Source organism: Protopterus annectens, chromosome 7.part0 (genome assembly GCF_019279795.1).
Source record: "Protopterus annectens isolate FY-2018-M chromosome 7.part0, PAN1.0, whole genome shotgun sequence".
Classification (NCBI taxonomy): Eukaryota; Metazoa; Chordata; order Ceratodontiformes; family Protopteridae; genus Protopterus; species Protopterus annectens.
The window spans coordinates 1,844,843,075-1,844,866,104 of record NC_056739.1 but is presented as its reverse complement, the minus strand read 5'-3'; positions in this window follow the sequence as shown (position 1 = coordinate 1,844,866,104).

Sequence of the window (23,030 nt, the reverse complement as noted above, 5' to 3'; positions counted from 1 at the left end):
GCTCCCTCCCTGAAGTAACCACCTCACCAGTCCTGGCTGCATGTGTGCAGTCTGTCTGGGTTTCCTCCAGGCTACCAGACTCACATGCTTGTCTCCAAGCCTAACTGTGTGTAACTGCATCCACACATGGCATTGCATTATCAAACTCCTTCCCTATCAGGACATCTGCAGGATGGTAGATTGGTACCCTTGTTGTCTCTAGACAACCTACTGATGGCATTTTGTCATTCCCACTTACTGGTGCTCTCACCTTTTGTTCTCCACCATGCTTCGCGGACATCTATATGCTACATGGCCCCACTGGTTGCATTCATTTAACCCTAGGTCCTGGATGTGTATCTGGACTAGTGTCTTCCCCTGCAACTGGTAGATTCTGTTGGGGCAGTCTGGGCTGCCCACCATGGGTTCCCTTAGACCATGAGCAGTACTGGGTGTCTCTTTCCTGTGCAGTGACAACCTGCTTCCTAGGTATAGGTCTCCCTTCTTCCCCAACTCATCTACAGAAAGGCATTGTCTATCAGTTAACCAAATCCTCATGTCCTCAAGCAAAGTGCTAAGGGCTTGTTTCCTCACCAAAAGGTCTACCAGTCCTTCAAAAGGGATGACCTGACATCCACTCACCAATCTATGAAAATAAGTGCTTAGTTCAGCAACATATTCACACACACTTTTATCTGCCTTGCGTCTATGCTCACAAAACTTTTACCTATAAGCTTCAGGTGTTAGCTTAAAACATTCTAGCAAACAGTTTTTTACAACATTATAATTTAACCAGTCAACATCAGATAGTTTGGAAAGAACATTTACAGCTTTACCATGGAGTAAGTGGGTCAGGAACCGTACCCTGAGCCCTTGGTCAACATTATACTGTTTACATACCCTCTCAAGCAAATGAATGAAGCTACCTCTCTGCTGCTTCCACTTCCAAAATCTTGGCCTCCAACTCAAGTCTCTTTAGCTCCAGATGGATTTTTAAGTCCTCTGTGAAAAGGTTGAGCTGTCCATTCTCTGAGAGTTCTACATCTCCTTGGCTAGTCTGATCATTCTCCTGGTTGCTATTTTCTGATGCAGCTCTGACTAAAGCTGCAGTAACATCTGCTTTAGTCATGTTTCTGTGCACCAGTCCTTTGGTCTGGCACATCTCAGCCAACTGGCTCCTTGTCAGCTTGCCATACTCCTCTGCTGACATGCTTGCCTGCTCTCCCTGACTAACTAAGCTAACAAAAGAAATAAAACAATTGTGATACGAACTCTGAATGTTCTCTGCGTGGCTGATTTAGAGTACAAAAACACCTTCAGTGATCACTGTACACAAGCTACAGGAATTCACTATCCACACCACTACAAGCTAATTAATATGTGATGTGGCTATCTCACCACTATCAAACAATTAATATGTGATGTGTATATCCCACCACTGCCAAACATTTAATATGTGATGCCCGTGCACTGGCCCAGTAATCAAGGAGCCTCAATCCTCACCACTAATACCAGTGAAGGTTGTGCACATTGGGAGGATGATAGGTACACACACAGTAAAGTACAATTTCCCTTAAAACCACACAGAGATCACAGTCAGTCTGGGGCTGGTTTCTCCAGATCCCCAATAAGACTCTGCACTGGCACAGCTATAGGGTTAAGATCTCAGCTGAGTGGTCAAGCCAAAACCTCCAGCACCCTCTCTGTCCAACCAGTGCTTCATGTCCCTGCCCAAGTAGCTGACACACACACACACACACACACACACACACACACACACACACACACACACACACACACACACACACACACACACTTTGATATTTGATTTATATAAAAACACACAGACACTCCTGGGGAAGGCTGGCACAGGTTTACTAGCTATACCCCCTTCTGCCCAGACTATAAGGTAGTACCAGCTGCCACCAACCACTCTTATCAGCTACTATAAAGACCCTTACCAAAGGATGCCCAATCTTACTGTGTAATGTTGTTGTTATTCAAATGGTAAGTGTGTCCAAGACTAAGGCTATTTAGGAGTGGCCTATACAGTGTCACCAAATACATATGCAAGTACACTAAGAGCTTAAGGATCTCGATACAAGACCAGCCACAATTAAAAGGTTTAAATATATTTAATAATAAATAATAAAAGCACAAGACAATACTCATTAACTCAACACAATGACAACAGAGTTCAGAATCACAGAAAATATTTTAAAACAACATTGCAGAACAGTCTCACATAAATACAGAAAACATCTAGACTACTCTTGCTATATTCCTATCTATCTCTAAGAGATACTATGCCCTGAACATCTTTCTTACAGAGCCAGGCAGATATAGATGAGAAGTGCTGAAGAGATATTTACTGGTCCAGAACAAAATACAAATTGCACAGACTTTTTGAGATAGTTCTTAAATTAATACTACACATTACTGCTGGGTTAGCTAGATGACATCACTATTTGACACTTGCATCTAGTTCGCAGGTTAAACAGATACCAACAGAATTTAACATGTCTCTATGAAAAATACTTATCTCTTAGAAGCTGACACTTATCTCTTAGAAGCTTGCCTGAAACTAGAAGTCGTAAAACAATTACCTTGGAAACTTGTAATTACCTCTGATTCAAACAACAGAAAGAATTTCCAGCTGCAGACATTCTGTCTTCTAGTTCTGGTAAACACACTCGTAAAATTCTTTATTTTCTCAGAGTTTGCAAGTTAACTCTGTATGTTCCAAATTTTGCTATGAAAACATACATTTGCACAGTCATATATTCCATATATATTTTTGCTCTTCTCCAGCAGAGTGCACTGTGGCCACATTTTTGAAGCTCAGCACATAACATATAGTTTAATCATAACATATAGTTCTCTTACATTTGTAAGGCAAGCCTGTGGATCTTATTAATATTTACAAATGACAGGATTATTTACAAAATTCTAACTAGCCGGGCTGGCAGCCTTCACACACTGCACATATACTCCTTAAACAAACTGTGGAATAGAAGAATTTCACAAAAGATTATACATACTTGCAGCTTCATATAGTTAATGAAGATGTCATGCTTTAGAAAATAGTTCAGCAAGAACAGCAAATGCTGTAGTGGATTTCAGTGACGGTGAGGCAGATGTCATTTTTCTGTGTGTAACTGGAAATCCATGGCACTGCTATGGTATTGAACTATCTGCCAATGGCTGCAGTTAGGTGGCAATGCGTAGCACTTACTACAACTGACAAACAGGTGGATGGGGGGGGGATGTGGCCATGCCTACAGTATGTAAATTGGGGAGTGCATAACACTCATGCAGCTGATAACAAGGAGCATAAATGGGAGAAGCAGTTAGTTACAGTATGTAACATGGATGTAGGTTGGGTATAACACTAACTGCTGATGATCAGGAAAATAAGGAGAGGTTGTGTTGCCAAAAGCTGCTTCAATAGTTGCCTGTATGAAATACCATCATGTCTGTCTCCACATGCCTGTGGGAAGGTCCACATGTGTAAAGGTTGGCCACAGACCATTCAAATTCAGAGAAATTAATCTAAACAAGCACAAACCAAGAAGATACAGATGTAGGGTACTTCTCAAAAGACGGAGCCTTGACTTGTGTAAAAAATGCTTTATATAAATTCCAACACAAATAAAAAAGCTACGCTCTGGTTACATATATCTCTCATGAAATACACAGAACAAATCTCCAAAAATCCAGCAATATAGAACACACTTTGAAGTTCCAAAAGTTCGTAAAACAAAGGTTAAGCACTTTCGTCAAGTGTTTGACTTCTTTAGAATGTAAATTGCTGGTTAACCCAGTTTAAAATACTCTTACAGTCCAATCAGTTAACAGATTGACTTTACATCACTTCCTACCAATTGACTAAGATATAATAACAGTCAAAACAGGGCATCGCAATGGCTTGTAGATGCATAAATATACATATAAAAAAATGATATAATGCTGTCTAATAAAAACTTTACATAGAGCAACTAATGAGACAGAATACAATATAATATAGCAAATTATAGAACATTATATAACTGTCATAGCATGCACATGTGTTTTAATCTCAAAAGCGAAGCCAGTGAGATTCTGTCATTCAGACCTGGAGAATGATATGCATTCAATTTGATTTGCCATTTCAATTCAGTAAATTCTAAATAGTCATCTACAGGTCCTCCCCGAGGGCCCAAGTCAACTTGCTCTAATATAAAAAATCTAAAGGCATGATCTGGCTGATTACTGATGTGCTTATATAATGCATTGTTCACATTCATCTGCTTAATATCATACAAATGTTGATAGATTCTAAGCCTAAGTGCATTTTTTGTTTTTCCCACATAGTAGTTTTCACATACTTTGCAAACTGCAATATAAACCACTCCCTTACTGTAGCAATACATTTTCTTATTGTTAGTAATAAATCCAAAGTTTTTGAGTTTTATTTTGTCAGTATCCATGATGTATGGACATTGAGAACATCTACCACACACACCATTCAAATTCAGATAGTACAGACTAATGGCATCACTCTCCCCCACAGACACACTGTCTTCCATCCCTGGTTAGGGATGCCCTACAGATTGTGAGCAATATTGCTCATCATGATCAATACCTGGAATACCTCATTAAGCTTTACTAGATATTACCATAGTAATACCCCTTCCTTGTCATCTGTGAGCACAAAGGTTTCCACTCTGTCATGGTATCAACCTGTCCATAGTCAGTGGCACACATCAACATTTATTTATTTAGTTAACATTTGTTTACTGGGAAAGTCCAACTTGCAATGAAACCAATTGTAAGTGGAGGCCCAGGGAGAAACTCTACAGATGCATGTGTTTGCAATGTGGGAGGTAACTGGAGCGTCCGGAGGAAACCCACACTTGACACACCATATCCCCATAGTTCTACACCTTCCATGCCTCAAAATGCATTAAACCATGACACTGCAATCTAGCTGCCAATGGTAATAGTGACAGCTTGACCACACCACTGGAAGAACTGATCCCAACTTCTTTAAACCTCCCAGAGTACATGGCTACCATGTTCACCTCCTATGAGCATACCTCATTTTGTAGTATCTCAGTCACATGCCATTGTATTTCCCCCACCTGTGTAGGTGATGATTGCATCATGCCTACTCCTTTAGCAGTGTGGATGTGTTGAAGTTTAATGCTAAGTATGGCCAATGCCTGGACTGCACAGAATAGTTTTTGGTGTGATACCACATGGACCATTTTATTCTGTGCTGTCTGTGTCATGGTCCATAGCTGTGGGCAAAATGTTGCCTCTTTGTCAGCGCTGAAATAAATTGCTTCTACCTCTGTCTTGGCCATGATACTGCTACGTGTTCCTTCCCTGACTCTCTTTCCTGTCTTTCTACTGCAAGTGCAACTGGTATGGAAGGTCCTGCCAAGATGTTCTACTCCACTGGCACTGTTAGATGTATTCACAATGCTGCCAGTATTCGTTTTGATGATGACTGGTAACATACTGTTGAGTTGCTGCTGATATTATCACTCTCATTATGTACATCACAAAGCTCTGTGTTGAAAATAGGCACGCACTGAAAGCCAGCTGGTTTATGTTTTTGAGTCAAGCTGCTATTTTGACTGCCGTCATTTGCATAGTCTATGTGGTTCATTTACATGGGGTTCTTCATTTACATGTTACTTTGCACACATTAGCATGCACCACATACCATGCTGAATTACTGCTTGTATGATTCTGCTATGCCTTAGAACTGCAATTCATTGTTGTTGCCCACACTGATTTGCAGTACACAATGTGCTAGTTATGCACATGCACGTGTGCACACACACACGCACACACACACACACACACACACACACACACACACACACACACACACGTAGATGTGTGAACACACACACACACGCACACACACACACACACACACACACACACACACACGCAATATTTATGCAAACACGGAGTTCAGTGTATTAATATAAAGCACATCACAGCTTAACTTCTACAGAGTATTCATTCTGTTGAGTTTCTAGAGAACATTGTGCTAACTGCTTAGTGCCTGATGTCTTTGCCACATTGTACTATCTGGTGGAAGAAACGGCATATTTTAACAACTAGATTAAAATGAATACTGACAGACTGTATTTAGTTCATGTATTTTAGCTCTGAAGTGTTGGATACCTTGTTTATTTTAAGTGAGGCTGCTTCACTTTATAAATGACCATTATATGGTTAGATAAAGATGGTTAGATCTAACATGGTTAGATTAAGTTACAGTGCTGAGAATCTGTTAAAAATTGGATCTGCATTCTCGTTATGCTGTGGGTTTGACCAGCTTCTTACAGTGAGGCCGTAAGCTCAAACATAGTACAGGAACTACTACAGCTAAGGATTTTGCTAGGACATGGAGATGAATACAAACTTCGAGCAGATCACATGTTCATGGTAACTGGTAGTCACAAAAAAAAAGGAAGAGAAGTACTAAATTGAGGAAAGGAGGCACCAGAGCAGGAATTTCAGTCAGATTGAAGGTCAACCCTCACAGGCCTGCATTGCACTCCATACTACTAACCAACGTATGCTCACTTGAAAATAAGATGGATCAGTTAAGATTGGAACTCTCATCACAAAATAAGGTGAGAAACAGCAATTTGTTTGTGTTTACTGAACTGTGGTTAAAACAAAATATTAGTGATAGCACAGTAAATGTAGAGGGCATGACTTTATTCAGACCAGACAGAATTCGGTCACTATGTGGCAAGTCCAGAGGAAGGGGAGTGTGCATATATGTTAATAACAACTGGTGCAGCAACTGTGTAGTGATCATTACTTTCTGCTCAGAAATCATTGAAATTCTGTCACTAAAATGCAGGCCATTCTACCTACCAAGAGACTTCAATGAAATATGCATCACAGCAGTCTACATCCCACCTGATGCAAATATCAGTGATGATCTGTCCACCTTATATCAGTCTATAAGTGACCTGCAAAACAGAAATCCAGACCATGCAATAGTAATTGCAGGAGGCTTCAATCAGGCTAACCTAAAGACTGTATTACTTCACTACCACCAGCATGTAAACTTTTCCACAAGGAGGTAAATATACTGGATAAAGTCTACACTAACATCAAAGGTGCATATAAAGCAAAACCTTATCCACATCTAGGGAACTCTGACCACCTAGCCATCATGCTGGTTCCATCTGATAAATCCGTACTGAAAACCAGTTCACCGGCTAGAAACCAAATAAGGATCTGGCCTGAGGGAGCAATCTCAGCTCTACAAGACTGCTTTGACTGTACAGACTGGTCATTGTTTAGAGAAGCTATTGACTTGGACACATACACTGAGTCGGTCACAGCTAACATTTCTAAGTGTGTGGAGGATGTAACAAACACCAGACTCATCACCATACAGACAAATCAAAAACCTCGGCTAACTAGTGAGGTGTACAAGCTCTTGAAAGTAAGAAACACAGCTTACAAATCCCAAGATATGGAAGCTTTAAGTGTGGCCAGAGCCAAACTGAACAAAAGAATCAAAGAGGCAAAAATATCCTATGGCAGTAAAATCCAAAGCCAGTTCAGGGACCAGAAGGATACCAGGCTACTATGGGTAGGAATTCTAACCATCACCAACTACAAGCCTACATCAGCTTCATGTGATGATAGCATCAAGTTTCTGAACCAAATGAGCAAATTCTTCAGTAGGTTTGATGCTGACAACAAAACAACAGCATGCAGAATCCCTGAAGACAAGGATGCTGTTTTGCTGAGGTTCAGTACAATCAATGTCACCAGAACCCTAAAACTTGTCAACCCAAGGAAAGCAGCTGGCCCTGACAACATCATTGGAAGGGTACTAAGGGAATGTGTGACTGAACTGGTTCCAGTACTCACTAACATCTTCAACACCTCACTCCATCTAGCCAGTGTTCCGAAATGCTTCAAGGAGATAACTATCATTCCTCTACCCAAGAAACCACAGCCAACAACTCTGAGTGACTACCGACCAGTTGCTTTAACCTTGATGGTAATGAAGTCCCTGGAGAGGCTGGTCAAAGATCATATAGCCTCAATCTTACCTGTGACGCTGGACCCTCTGCAATTCGCATACAGGACAAACTGCAGTACAGGGGATGCCATCTCACTAGCTCTCCTTGAATCACTGAATCACTTAGAAGGCAAAAACTGCTATGTAAGACTGCTATTCATTGATTTCAGTTCTGCCTTCCACACTGTTATACCTCAGAATCTGATATGAAAGCTACTTCAACTGGGTATAGACTTTCATTTATACAACTGGATTCTGAGCTTCCTTACTGAATAGCCTCAGAAGGTGCATGTGGGAGACAACAGCTCCAGAAGTGTCATCCTGAACACAGGAGTACCGTAGGGGTGTGTCTTAAGCCCTCTCCTTTTCACTCTGCTGACACATGATTGCATGGCTAGACATGAGATGAATAGGATCATCAAATCTGCGGACAACACCACTATTATAGGTCTGGTCAAAGATGGAAAGGAGGAGGCCTACAGGAATGAGATTGATCAGCTACTGGTCTGGTGTGACAACAACAATCTGGCACTGAATGTCAGTGAGACAAAGGAGTTGATTGTTGATTTCAGAGGGTGTCAGGTACTACACAAGCCTGTAGTGATGAAAGGGATGACAGTGGAAAGGGTCAAGAGTACAAAGGTCTTCAGTGTTTATAGCAGGGAGAACTTATCCTGGTCACTCCATGTATACCGCACAGTCAAAAAAAGCTCAGTAATGCTTGCACTTTCTAAGGAAACTTAAGAAGGCAAAATTACCAAGCGACATACTTCAGACATTTTATAGGACCACCTTTGAAAGTGTCCTAACCAACAGCGTTACAGTCTGGTATGGGAGATGTAACAATCAGGATCAGAAGGTTCTCAAAAGAGTTGTAAGGTCAGCAGAAAGAATCATTGGCACCTCCCTTACACCTCTGGAAGATCGACATAAATGCCTGTGCATTGACAGGGCCAAAAAGATTTCCAGCGATCCAACGCGTCCTGCCAATGGTCTATACACTCGCCTCTCCTCAGGCAGGAGATACCAAAGCTTGCATTGTAAGACCACCAGACTAAATAACAGTTTCTTTCCTCTCGGCATTAGACTGTTGAACTCTTGGAAAAACAAACCATGAGTCTGTCGAAACAGTCAACCACTTCTGTTACATAACTAGCTTATCAGGTGTCTTATTTTATGGATGTGCAATAACCAAGCCCACCTACCACACTGAAGGACTGTAAAGTGCAATATACAAACTGTGCAATAATTCAGTCTAGTCATAGATATGCTCCTATTGTTTCAATATTACCTTCTTTTTGTTCCTTGTCTTTCTTATCTCCTGCTCTGGGATGGTTGTGGGTCACTGCTGTCCTACTTCACTTACTAATTGCTACTTATTAAATTTCTACTGCGATATTTTATTAATTTTTTTCTGTCTATATGTGCAACTTTCTCCTGCATTAAGAATGAAGCATTGTAATTTCGTTCAGCTACACTGCTGTGTAGTTCTGAATGACAATATTTTTTTTTTTTTACTTTGACTTGACTTTGACTTAGATTATACTGTAACAGATTTTGAGCAAATATACTTGGGTACATTTCATTTTTTAAATTTCATTTAAACTCTATTATCTGCTATGTACCGCTTTGAAACAGCTATACGTCCCATTCAGGAAATGACTTGTACCTCTGAATATTTATTGGAAAAAGATTTATTTGTAGGTTATATGTAAAAGGACAAGCACTATTATAGTCTTTCATTCTGGCTCTTTAATTTTCTAAAACTCTGTTCATTTTGTTTTAAGGTCAACATATGTTTCATTTTAAATTGCCACTTTTCAGGGGCAAACTGGGAGCACTGTCTGGTTATATGTTCAAAATTATACTGTAGGCAAATGAAAGTGGAAACAATCAATCCCTGTTCCCTGGGCACAGGAAGTAACTTACTAATAGTGCACAGCTTTATTTCTCTGCACTAACTGCCAGACAATTTGCTAGGTTTTTACAAAAAATCCTTTTTCAAAACTTAAAAATAAGACAAAACCAGATCTTTACAGTTAAATTAGGGCATAGCTTGATGATGTTTGAAACTTTTATTTAGCAATGTGCTTAAATTACTAAGTTATCTCATAGCTCTCGACCCTCCTTTTCCAAAATGTGGAACACAACCTTTCAAAATATACAACAAATGATCAAAATGCAGAACACATACTAACAGCTTCAAATACGAAGCTTTATAGGATAGTTAAAATGTGTTACTTGATGCATACAAACAAAATGTTCCCTTGATGAATTAATATGATTTAGTGTTAGTTGTCGTGGGTATTAGTCAAAAAGGTTATAAGGAGTGAATGCTTCAATGTGGAACATCGAAGAACATGTCATTTTTAAGACTGAAAATGAGGAACATTCCTCATAATGATGTACACTTCAAAGTATGAGTTAGCTTGAAGTCCTCAAACACTGAAGCTTTTTTCTCCTACTTCATTGGTCTAACAGTTGTGTTAGTTATTAGGAAACATAGGTAAAGAAATGCTGCAAATGGTGTGATAATATTCTACTAGTGAAGAGGTTACAAACAGCCATTTTGCCATAAACAGTAACAGATTAATTAAATATTTATTAAACAACAATTTGTTATTGCTGGCTCAGCCATGATTCTTTCATATCCATAGCCAGTAACAGGTGCATCAGATGTTTATTAAACAGTGATTTGTTATTTTTGGCTTGGTCATTCCTATTTCATATCTAGCTTGCTAGGTTGCACACCTGTACCTTTCTATATCATCCATTGTGTTTCTAGGTTAATATTTGCAGTTATAATTATTTTTTTTCTGTGACAACTAAGCAAATTCTTCTTGCAGTTTTCTTTTTTTTTTGTGAAAAAGAGGTTAAAAGGAATATTTTTAGGTATATTGTTTCATACTAAGTGCCTGCACACCCTCCAAGGAACAGAAAAATCTTTATTTTTCATCCAAAGCAGATAAGAAATATATATATGGTATGCAAAGGTTGTATAAAGCCTCTTTCATGTTTACTACAAAGAGTGAACTAAATGCATCAATCAATTTTTGCTTTCCTTTTTTCTTACTATTATAGTTGCAGAAACAAAATGTTTTTGAGAATCCTGGGTGACAGGTTCCTGACAATTTCTGTCAGTTTTTTCCACTTTCATTCGCCGTATTTTACTATATTCACAAATCTGTATATCCACTTGGCTTTATGTATATAATATTTATTTTTTAAGCAGTACCTGAGCTTGCTCACTGTGGAATATGCTGCAATGACTTCTCAATTTTTATTCCTTCAGTTCAGCTCGCAGTTCTGAAGGTCACAGGAGGATTTTAGAAGCTGCTTATGTTTTCAGTATTCATAAGTTATGGGTAGAAACTTAAGCTGGACTGCTGGTGTAGAGACTGAGTATCTTCATGCAGTTCTCTGACCAGATTTAAAGAGTAGCATTGGTAGCAGAAAGCTATCTATGGTGTGTGGGAGGATTGTGTAGCCACTTGGCCTAAATTAAAAAAATAAAAAAATATATATAATTTTTGATCGCAAAATGAATTAAGGTTGATATATTTCCAGCCATGAAGTATATTGCCTTGTATAAAATCACAGACTTAATAATCTACTTAATAATTTGGTTAAATAAGATGTACCATTAAAGTACATTAGGGCTATATATTATTATGACAGCTACTAGGTAGGGCAGGACCAGCTCGAATGTCACTCTGATGGGGGAAGGGATGTGAATTTAACATGTGTACCAATAACACTTTGTTTTACAGCACAATAAACCACTCCCATGCCTGATAAAAAGTATATATATATTTTGAAAGTTTGTGAGGAAATGATTACTCTATTTTTGTTTTACTTGGATCGCTTGTCTGTGTACTTAATAAAGGATTTTCGACTGGAAACAGACTGCCTGCCTTGCTTGGATTACTTTTGAATACTTAGTAATGCTGTAGAATTATATATTTTCTATTATTACTTTTTGACTTGACGAGTTTACGTTCGCTACTTCTACTACTATTGTCTGATCTGAATAATATACAGTGATTAACTAGAAATATATGGACTGAAAATCTTCCACACAGAGAAGTTTCTTACACTGTTTTAATTTTCTGTGTTCCTGACTCTTTGATTAAATACAACTGTAGATTTAATAATATGTGAAATCTTATGCTGACTCTGAATCTTTAAAAGTGCATTAATACATGAGGCTGGCGAATGCATTGGGCAACTGATTTTGCGCTTTCTTATTGCTGACAAACTGAAGTGATTGTTTGTGGATCAGTATAACTTTGTTGCAGTATTTAGTCTAATTCTTCAATCCTAGACTCTGTACAAACAGCCTACTTCCCAACCCTACTACCATTGATCTTTATTTTCATGCTAAAGATACAAGATGCTGTATACAGATTAGTGTGACCCTGATTAGTATTTTTTCTTTGTATACATGCTATATCTTGCTTACTTGTTCTATTTAGCTACCAAATACTTGAAACTGTTTCGTAGGGCAGTGCAGTGTACTATTAATGTAAGGATTATGCTTTTTCTCTCAGTCGCTGTGTTATATATGGCATGAAACACTGTTCAGTTATATTTTTGCTATAGTTCTATTTCTGGTGATGAGCTAACACTAAATATCTATTATTAGGTATTATCTCTTCTCACGGCTCCCACCCTGAAAGACCCACACAATTAGAAGGACTGCATCCAGTTGGGCATTTAAAAAAAAATGGATAGCCACACTGGTCTACCCTCAATAACAAACTTAATTAAGGTTACTATTTTTTCTAAAGTCTTTCTGCTTAAACTGTTTAATTCAGCCGTACTGGGTCCACAGCACCAAACTTCTCAGCCCTTAAATAAGGCTCCTAATGCTAAAAAGTTCCACCAAATTGTACTGTTAAAGGTGCTGTCTGTGTATAAAAACAGAACATAGATTAGAATTTAAAGCAAGTAAGAAAGCAAAAAAAAGCCTCTTACTTTAATCACAGACTCTGAGGATTCCTATGATGTGGTTAAGCCCCTTGCATGTACCCCTCCCCCTACCTTTCTAACAATCTGAGGTTACTTAACCACCTCAATTAACCTCCATTTTTCAAACACCCCCGTGCTCCCGACCCAGACGGCTGCCCTGCTGTAAACTTGATATGTAATTTTCTGTGTTACTGATTCTTTGATTAAATACAACTGCAGATTTAATAATATGTGAAATCTTATGCTGACTCTGAATGTTTAAAAGTGTATTAATACACGAGGCTGATGAATGCATTGGGCAACTGATTTTGTGCTTTCTTGTTGCTGCTAAACTGAAGTGATTGTTTGTGGAGCAGTATAACTTTGTTTCATAGTTTCATAGTTTCATAGTATAGTACTAGGCTATCTGCCCTGGGGCATTTGTAAGCCTAGCCATAGTGATGTGGCTTTTGCCACCCCATGAAATGGTACAAAAATGTACAGAATAAATCTAGAATACTGTGCCTCTGTCTAGTAGTGACACAATGAAGGTCCCCTTATATAATAGAATTAGTTTACTGTGCCCCTGTCTAGCAGTGACACAGATGTGACCCCTGGGTTAAACTTACGATCTCCCATCCACTCATCAAGATTTCTCTTGAAGAGAGTCAGTGAGGGCTCTGCCTAATATGAACTGGGATCCTGTTCCAAAGCATGGGAAGCCTCTGGGTTATGAATCTATCCCTCCAGCATGTCCTATTCATACTTGTGCCGAGGTTTAAGTCTTTAGCTCTCATGGTCCTGATGGATTTGGATTTTTTGAGGTGGAGCATGTCCATCAGATCCTGATTGGACATGGCCTTGTACGTCAGGCAGAGATCACCTCTGAGCAGGCAGTATGCTACTGAATAGAGCTGAAGTTTCTTTAGTCTGGCAGAATAAGACATATGTTGGAGACCCTTGATCCTTTTGGTGAGGTACTTTTGTGGTCTCTCCAGCTGTTGCAAATGCCGGGTGAGGTACATACCAAATGGGGCATTGTACACAATCATGGGTCTGATGAGGGGGGAATATAGGGGTACAATGACATCCTTGGATCTGGATGTGAATCCCTTCATGATGAGGTGTGCAAGGTAGAATGTTTTTCTAACCACTTTGGCAACTTGGGTGTCAAATGAGAGGTCGCTGTCTACTTGGGTCCCTAGGTCTCTGATTACTTTTTCCGTACTCAGTGGGTTGCTGTCTATGTGATAATTTGTGGGTACTTTGTTTTTCCAAAAGGGATGACTATACATTTTTGGCATTTAGTTTAAGGCCGTGACTACGGCACCAGTTGTCCGTTCAGTGAGGCCTTTTGTAGGATGTGTGTGTCTGCTGGTGTATCGACTATGGCGCCTAGTTTGCAGTCATCTGCGAACTTTGTCAGCCACAGCCCTCCCATGTTTGCTTTAACATCTGAGAAATAAATGCCGAACAAGAGGGGTCCCAGTACAGATCCCTGTGGGACACCACTTGTGACTGGCTTTGAGTCTGACATTGCTCCAGCGATTTTAACTTTATGGGTTCTGTCCTTTAGCCAGTTTGCAACCCATCTAGTGACATAAGGGTTTACTTTTAAGCTGTTTAGCTTATCTATGATGCCTGAGTGGGGTATTGTGTCGAAGGCCTTAGCCACGTCCAGGTATGCTGTATGGACTGCTTTGCCCTCATCAATGGCTCTAGTGACTGTTTCGAAAAAGTCAACCAGGTTTAAAAAGCAGGATCTGCCCTTTACAAAGCCAAACTGGGTGGGGTCAAGTGTCTGTAGGTCCCCTATGTCTCTGTTTATGAGTTCCATAATGATTCTTTCCATAGCTTTGCAGACCAGGCTAGTTAAGCTTATGGGGCGGTAGTTTCCAGGGTCTGTAGAGGCACCCCCCTTGTGGAGTGGGACCACTGTTGCTATACGCCAGTGTTCAGGTACATATCCCGAAGTAAGGCTAAGGTTAAATAGCATTTTTGTGTGTGGGTTTAGCTCCTCTTGGAGTTCACGTAACACGCACCCTGGGATACCATCAGGTCCCATTGATGCTGTGTTTTTTGCTTTGTTTAGGGCGGTTCTCACTTGGACATCTGAGATGACAGGGAGATTACATTCAGCTGGGATAAGTATTTCTTCTTTTGGGGGTGAAGGAGGGGAGAAATTTGCACTGAAACTGTCAGCCAGAATGTCGGCAATATCTGTGGGTTCAGTGTATTTTTTGTTGTTGTGAATCAACTCTGAGCATATCTGAGGGTTTCCGCCCAGGTTTCTAGCATAGCTGAAGAAGGCTTTGTGGTTATCTTTAGTGTCCTTAACGATTTTTCTCTCAAAGTTTGCCTTGGATGTTTTTATGAGAGAACGTAGTTTTCTGCTAATGTTGATCAGAGATGTCTTCCCTTCATGGGATTTCGCTCTGACGTGCAGTAGCTTCCTTCTTTTGTTATACAATTTGTTTATGGCTGAGGTCCACCAGACAGGACGCTTACATTTGGTGGAGAGGGACTTGGATTTGTTTGGGATTGCATGATCCATGCATTCTTGGAGATGTCCATAGAAAGCATTTGTGAAGGATTCGGCATTGTGGGATGTGGTATCCACTGGCACAGTGGGCTTAAAGGATACCATCTCAGTCTTAAGAAGAGTGAAGTCTGCTTTTGAGAAGTTTTTCACTGTGGTCTTTTGTGCTGGGGTGGAGGTGGGATATGTATATCCAGGGTGATTAGTTTGTGGTCAGATCTCACTAGTGAGGGGTATACTTCCGGTGTGGAGCATTTTGTCCCCATGTTTGTGATGATCAGGTCTAGTATATTATCTCCCCTAGTGGGAGAGGTGACTAGTTGTTCCAGTGCATTTGAATTTATGAATTCCAAGAACCTTTGGGCTAGGGTATTAGGGCTAGAATAATGTACCCAATCTATGTTTGGGTAGTTGAAGTCTCCCAGTATGATGGTAGTTTGTGATACATTCATATCCTCCAATGTCTTCAGGAAGGCTGAGTGGGGTTCTTGAGATTGGGAGGGTGGTCTGTAACATGCTACCAGTTGCATAGCAGTTTTTCATATGGTTAGTTGCACCTGTATGGTCTCTGATGCTTCATGTGTTGCTACTAACCTGGAGGTGTGGGTGTCCTTTATGAATATGGACACTCCCCCTCCCACTGTGGTTCGGCCCGGGTTTTGGGGCCGAAAAGCATGATACGAGGTATAGCCTGGTAGCGCTGGGGTGCTCTCAGGAGCCTTGAACCAGGTTTCAGTTACTGCACAAATGTCGATGTTCTCCGTGCTGAGGAGTGCATCAAGTGCCTGCATCTTGAGATTTAGACTTCTGGCATTGAGCAGCATTACCCTTAGTTTTTTTCCATTTTTGTTTTCTAAGGAGGTGGGTTTGTCTTTTGAGCCTTGCCTAAAAAGGCACTATGGGGTGGCAAGAGCCTTAGCCAATATCCGGAAGCCCAGTGGTGACAGGTGTAAGCCATCCCTTGCGAAGCAGCGTGGCTTGTCCAACATATCATCCCAGGCAGACAGACATTGGATCCCCTTAGAATGACACCAGTACTTGAGCCAATTGTTAAAGCTGATCATCTTGTCTTTGTATTGTGGTATCATTCTTGGTGAGGGCAAGATGCTGCTCAGGGTCAGGGTCATACCAGCCTGGGCTACATAATCGGAGAGCTCCTCTATGTCTCTTTTCATGTAGTCCAGGGAGGTACGTCTCAGGCCATTCACACCAGCATGGACAATGACGGAGTCATATTTGTACTTGCTTTGGAGTGACCTGAGTGCGTGTGTTATGTGGTGGATCCTAGCTCCCGATAGACAGCTCACAGTCACCTTCTCCTTGTTCAGCCTGGTCAGTGGGTCATCAGTGTGTCTGACTATGGAGTCACCTATTACTAGTGTATCAGGCAAGGTGTTTGGCCTTAAGTGGTGCGATTGGTCGACACACTGATTTATTGAAGTATGTGTTGCATGTGTTTTGTTTTGAGGTGGTGGATTTTTGGATGTCTGCTTTGGGAGCCTCTGTTGTTTTGGTAAGTTTTTTATTAGAGCCTCCGAGTATGTCTTTGTGTTTTTATGTGTTTGGTTTGCAGTTGTGGTAGGTCTATGTGGGACTGGGATTGTTGTGTGTGTGGTTGCCATCTCCTCCTGTCTGGTCATGCCAGCCCTGAGTTGAGAGAGTTCAGCCTCCAGTTTGGCTATATAGTTGTATCTCTCACATGTATTTGTTGCAGTATTTAGTCTAATTCTTAAATCTTAGACTGTACAAACAGCCTACTTCCCAAGCACTACTACCATTGAACTTTATTTTCATGCTAAAGATACAAGATGCTGTATGCAGAATAGTGTGACCCTGATTAGCGTTTATTCTTCTTATACATGCTATATCTTGCTTAGTTGTTCTTTTTAGCTACCAAATACTTGAGACTGTTTCTTAGGGCAGTGCAGTGTACTATTAATGTAAGGATTATGCTTTACCTCTCAGTCGCTGTGTTATATATGGCATAAAACACTGTTCAACTATTTTTTTGCTATAGTTCTATTTCTGGTGATGAGCTAACACTAAATATCTATTATTAGGTATTATTTCTTCTCACGGCTCCCACCGTAAAAGGCTTGCACAGTTACAAGGAGTGCATCCAGTTGGGCATAAAAAAAACAAACAAAAAAAAATTGGATAGCCGCACTGGTCTATCCTCAATAACAAACTTAATTAAGGCTACTATTTTTTCTAAAGTCTTTTTGTTCTGAGGATTCCTCTGGTGTGGTTAAGCCCCGCTTTTAATCACAGGCTCTGAGGATTCCTGTGGTGTGGTTAAGCCCTGCTCTGTTCGCCCTCCAAGCTCACCTCTTGCCTCTCCCTGCCCCCTATTTCCACCCGCTCCCAATAGCTCTGAATTTATAACCCCTCAGCCACACCCCCTCCCCTTCCTTCACCAACCATTAACAGGAATTCATTTATAACCCACCCCTTCCACTATCTCCCCACCTACTATTACACCTATGTTGCCTAACTGTCAGGAGTATATTCCCCCCATTATGTCTCTAATACTTATTAAGTCTTCTAAAATAACACCTATACTCTACACCCTTTACTAATCACCCTTTGTTCTCTCACCATCTATGAAAACCAATGCCATATAGGATTCAACCATCCCAAATGCCTTGCTACCACCCCAATCCTCTCAAACCATTCTGCCCACTCATTCATGCCCATCGATGCCAACTCCTTTACCCCTGCTAACACCCATCCTGTTATACCCAGATGTCTTAACACCAAAATTAAATACTACCAAAAACTGATAAATTTCTAAAGCTCATAGCTAGTTTGTCCCACACCCTTACTATTGATGAGGATATCCACCCCAACCCTGGGCCACCATCCCCAGACAACACTAACTCTAATCATAACAGCCCAAACATAAGACAAAGCCTAAATAGACCCCTCAACTCACTATTGACCTGCCACTTAAACATTAGAAGCATCAACAATAAGGTCCACAACCTCCATGCCCTCCTGACAACCTACTCCCCCGACATACTTTGTCTCACTGAAACATGGTTAAAACCAACTACGCCAGATAATGAAATTCTACCTCCAGGGTATAATATTCCCAGGCTAGATCATGCTACCAGGAAAGGGGGAGGGGTTGCTGTTCTCTATAAAACCACCCTAAATGTTACTCTAGACAACCTCCAACCACCTACATTTAACAAAGCAGAAATTATGATTTCCAAACTACAAATAAATAAAAACAAATGTATAAACACAGTATGTGTCTATATTCCCCCAGGTAATAACTCAGGGACCCTAGAAGACATCCTCTACTGGCTATCCAATGCCTTCCCCCAAAAGACCATTGTTCTAGGGGACCTCAATATAGATTGGTACACCTGCACTGCAGTGACCCCAACCACCCACATAAACCTACATGGTTTTACACAAACTATAACCTCCCATACTAGGATCAGCAAGCCTAACAATAAAAAAAGTATCCTGGACTGGATACTAATTAATACCCCCCCATCAAATGTACAAATTAGGTACTCTCCCTAAAGATCTAAGTGATCATTTCTTAACGTATACTATTAGGCATAAAGTTGAATGTCCACATCTACCCACCTATAAAACAATAAGAAATAACAAAAACTTCAACCTTAATAAATTCTTAGAACTTAAATTATGCAATTGGTCAGTTCTAAAACAACTACCACTAGATGAGGCAGCAGCACACTTTAATAACACATTCCTGGCCATCCCTGACAACCATGCAACTGCACACTCTATTAGAATTAAAACAAAAGTTGCCCCCTGGCTCACTAAAGAAACCAAAGATCATCCAAAGAAATAATGCCTGGAACACCTGGCACTCCTCTAAAGCCCCACAAGATCAACTCAAATTTCGACAATATAGGAATGATACAAAAAGTCCATATTACTAGACAAAAAAAAAGTATTTCTGCCATCTACAGCAGAAACACCACAACAAGCCACAGAAGTTCTGGGCAGGTATTAACAAACTCCTCCACCCAGGGCAATCCACAACTCCAACCCCCTCAGCCCCAACCCAAAAAATCACCAGATTCCATTGCCAACACCTTTAACAGTTTCTTTACAGAAACCATCCAGGCCCTTGCTAGCAAACTTAAACCCACTCGTCCTAACACTGAAACCCCTAAACCCAGTGACATTCTCTCCTTTAGCTTCCAAAAAGTTCCGACTTCACTCATTAGAGCCCTAACTAAAAAACTCAAACCAACCACCCTTTTAGCTGGCCTCCTCCCTGCAGATTACCTGCAAAAAGCTGCTGATGTTATAGCATACCCTGTCTCTATTTTGATAACCAGAACCATAACTGAAACCTCTGTCCCCTCTATCTGGAAAATATCACATGGCATACCACTCCACAAAGGAGGCTGCTCCATTGAGCTCTCATGCTATAGACCAATAGCGCTCCTTTCCCCTCTGGTTAAAATTATGGAAAAGTGTATCCATAAACAACTCTTACACTACTGTATTCAACATAATCTTCTGGCCAACTCCCAGCATGGATTTAGACCACAGCACAGTACCACCTCAGCCCTCCTCTCCTTTTCTAATGTCATAAACTCCAACCATAACAACAACAAACTATCTTCTGCCCTGTTTCTTGATCTTTCCAAGGCATTCAAAATGGTTAACCACCAGCTACTCTTACTTATCCTAAATAAAATATCCCTAAACAACCATGCCATGCAATGGTTTCAAGCTTATCATAGTGGAAGACAGCAGGTTGTCCTTTGGCAGGACAAGCTCTCCACCCTTCTCCCCATTACCCTTGGTGTCCCTCAAGGCTCCATATTAGATCCCCTTCTTTTCTCCCTATTTATCAATGACCTCCACACTGTAATCCCAGACACAACCTGTATACATTATGCTAATGACTCCACCCTGATTTCTCAGCCTCTACCCCTACAGATCTCCTTAGTTTAGCCCAGAAAACCTTTAATACAGTGGAAAACTGGATCTCTAGTCAACAGATGATATTAAACCCTAATAAAACAAAGCTATTGCTCTTCCCCCCTACTCACAAATCCTCTCAACCTTCGTTTACTATAACATCTAACAATGGGACCATAATCTCACCAGATATGTATACCAAACTCCTGGGTGTTATAATAGACACCAATTTCAAATATGATATGCATGTAAACCAAACTATTAAAACTGTTAATAAAAAACTTGGCTTCTTATACAAAAACAAACCTTTTCTCACCCCTCTAGCTAGGACTGCCATTGCCCGTACCCATCTGCTTTCAACTCTACTCTGTCTCGCCAGAACTCAATAACTTGAACAAAACTGATCTCAGCAAACTCTCTAGCTGCTACAATCAAATTCACAGAAATTTGCCACAGGAACTCCCTACAGGACACACCACTGTCAAAACCTATACCTCTTAGGATAGCTAGAACTCCCCAGGCTAATTCAATATAATCAACTTACTGTATTATTCAAGGTTATTAACCATTCAGAAAAAATGCCTCCTTTAAAAACATTATCCATCCCTACAAAAATGCTAGGTCACTTTGTTCCACTACAAAACTTTTGGTTCAATCTGTTAAAGCTAACAACCTATCTGGAGAATCTTTGTTTGCAAATTCAGTAGGCAAATCCTGGAATTTGCTCCAATCAGATCTTACTCTGGACCCCTCCCTTAATCAGTTCAAAAAAAATCTAACCCAGTATTTTAAAACTCACTGGTTATGTCCTTGCTCTAACCCTGACTAAAGCCTTATCTACTTCCATATCCCTGCAATTTTTAATTCACAGTAATTAACCTCTTACACTAAAAGGTTTGAAAAGAGAAACTGTAACATCTTTGCAGATACTCTGTATATAAGCTGCACCTATAGGTTTGATAAGAGAAACTGTAACATATTTGTATATATTTCTGAATATAAACTGTATTCTTCATAGGCTTGAAATGTGAGACTGTAAGTTGTATGTTAATACAATATGTTTATGCATATACTGTAATTGCTTGTGTTTATCTGTTTGTAAGTTTGAAGCTTTTCTCCCTGGGCCTCCACTGAAAATGGACATGTATCATTTCAGACTGTCCTGGTCAACAAATGTAAAATAAAATAATAATAATAAATAAATTAATTGGTGAGGCTGTGTTTCTTTTCCATCACCCCTATATGTAATTCTAGGGATAGATGTGATCAGATTTCAAAGACTAGGCTTGTCTCCATATTTCCTTGTGCTTGCATTTCCAGGAGACATAGGCCAACTATGACCACATTTGGGGGAGTGCCTTATGGTAGGTCAGAACAAAGGCACCCCTGCTTAATAATGATAACTGCCATCCTAAATTACTCTTTACCATTATGGGCCAAGAAGCAGGAACAGCGGCTAGGGGAGAGGGACAGCCATATGATGATAAGTGGGCTGCTTTGTAGGAAGTAAAAATAATAGTAATAATGAGAAATGACTGTGGTGTAGTTAAATATGTTACTCAATGGAACAATGAGCTTGCAATATCCCAGAAAAGTAATATTTGCATTCTTACACCAGAGACAAGAAATGATTTGAGAAGGTAGTACACAGACATTATTTCCATTCAAAATAATGTAAATTTGAACATTGACATCTAAAATACAGAAAATGCCTCAATCACAAAAAATTACCAAAGCAAACTCTCAAGTTATGTTTTTTTTTTTTTTTTGTAAGAGATGGTAACATTCCTATTCTTCTAAACCATTGCTACTGAGATATTTTGTCTTTGAAGTAACATACCTACAGGGAATGGGACATTTCTTCTTCCTGTGGTGCATGATTTCAAACTTACCAAAGAGTGTGACAGTTTAACTTTCAGCTTTTGCTTTTCACTGTTTCATCAATTAACATTTTGCTAGGTATTATTCATGATAACAAAATTAATAAAATGTAATTAATGAACTTGTTCTCGTGTTTAATTTGCAGATCTTTGAGGAAGGGTGACCTAACTACTTTCCAGCAAATAAGAAGATGTCCAGTATACTACAACAGCGCTGTTTGTTTGAACATCATCTGTACGGTTATACAAAAGGTACAGAAAGAGGTTGGGAGAGTAATTTATGAAACCCTCTGTTTCAGATATTTTTTCCATAAATGCAGTTGTGTAAAGCACAGAGAATACTTAATTTTTGATGAAAGCCAGATATTTTCTGTTCTTTGATACTGTGCAACCTCAGAGGTGACAATCTTAAGGAGGTGAGGGTATGAGACCACAGCTTCACAAAAATTAATAAATCAGTAATGTACAGGTTTTTAAATTCTATGTTTTACAGAAAGGCATGCTGATGTGTTCAAACCAATATCCAATTAGACAGGTAATTCTGTTTGTCTGTTGTATTATTAGTTATAAAAGGGAAGTAACAACAATAGATTATTCAAATCTTTAAGATGATCTGCTTTACTAACTCAGTTTGATCATAATTAAAATGGTTTTGACAGATATGCATTTTTAACCTACTGGAATGCATGGGATAGCCTAATTA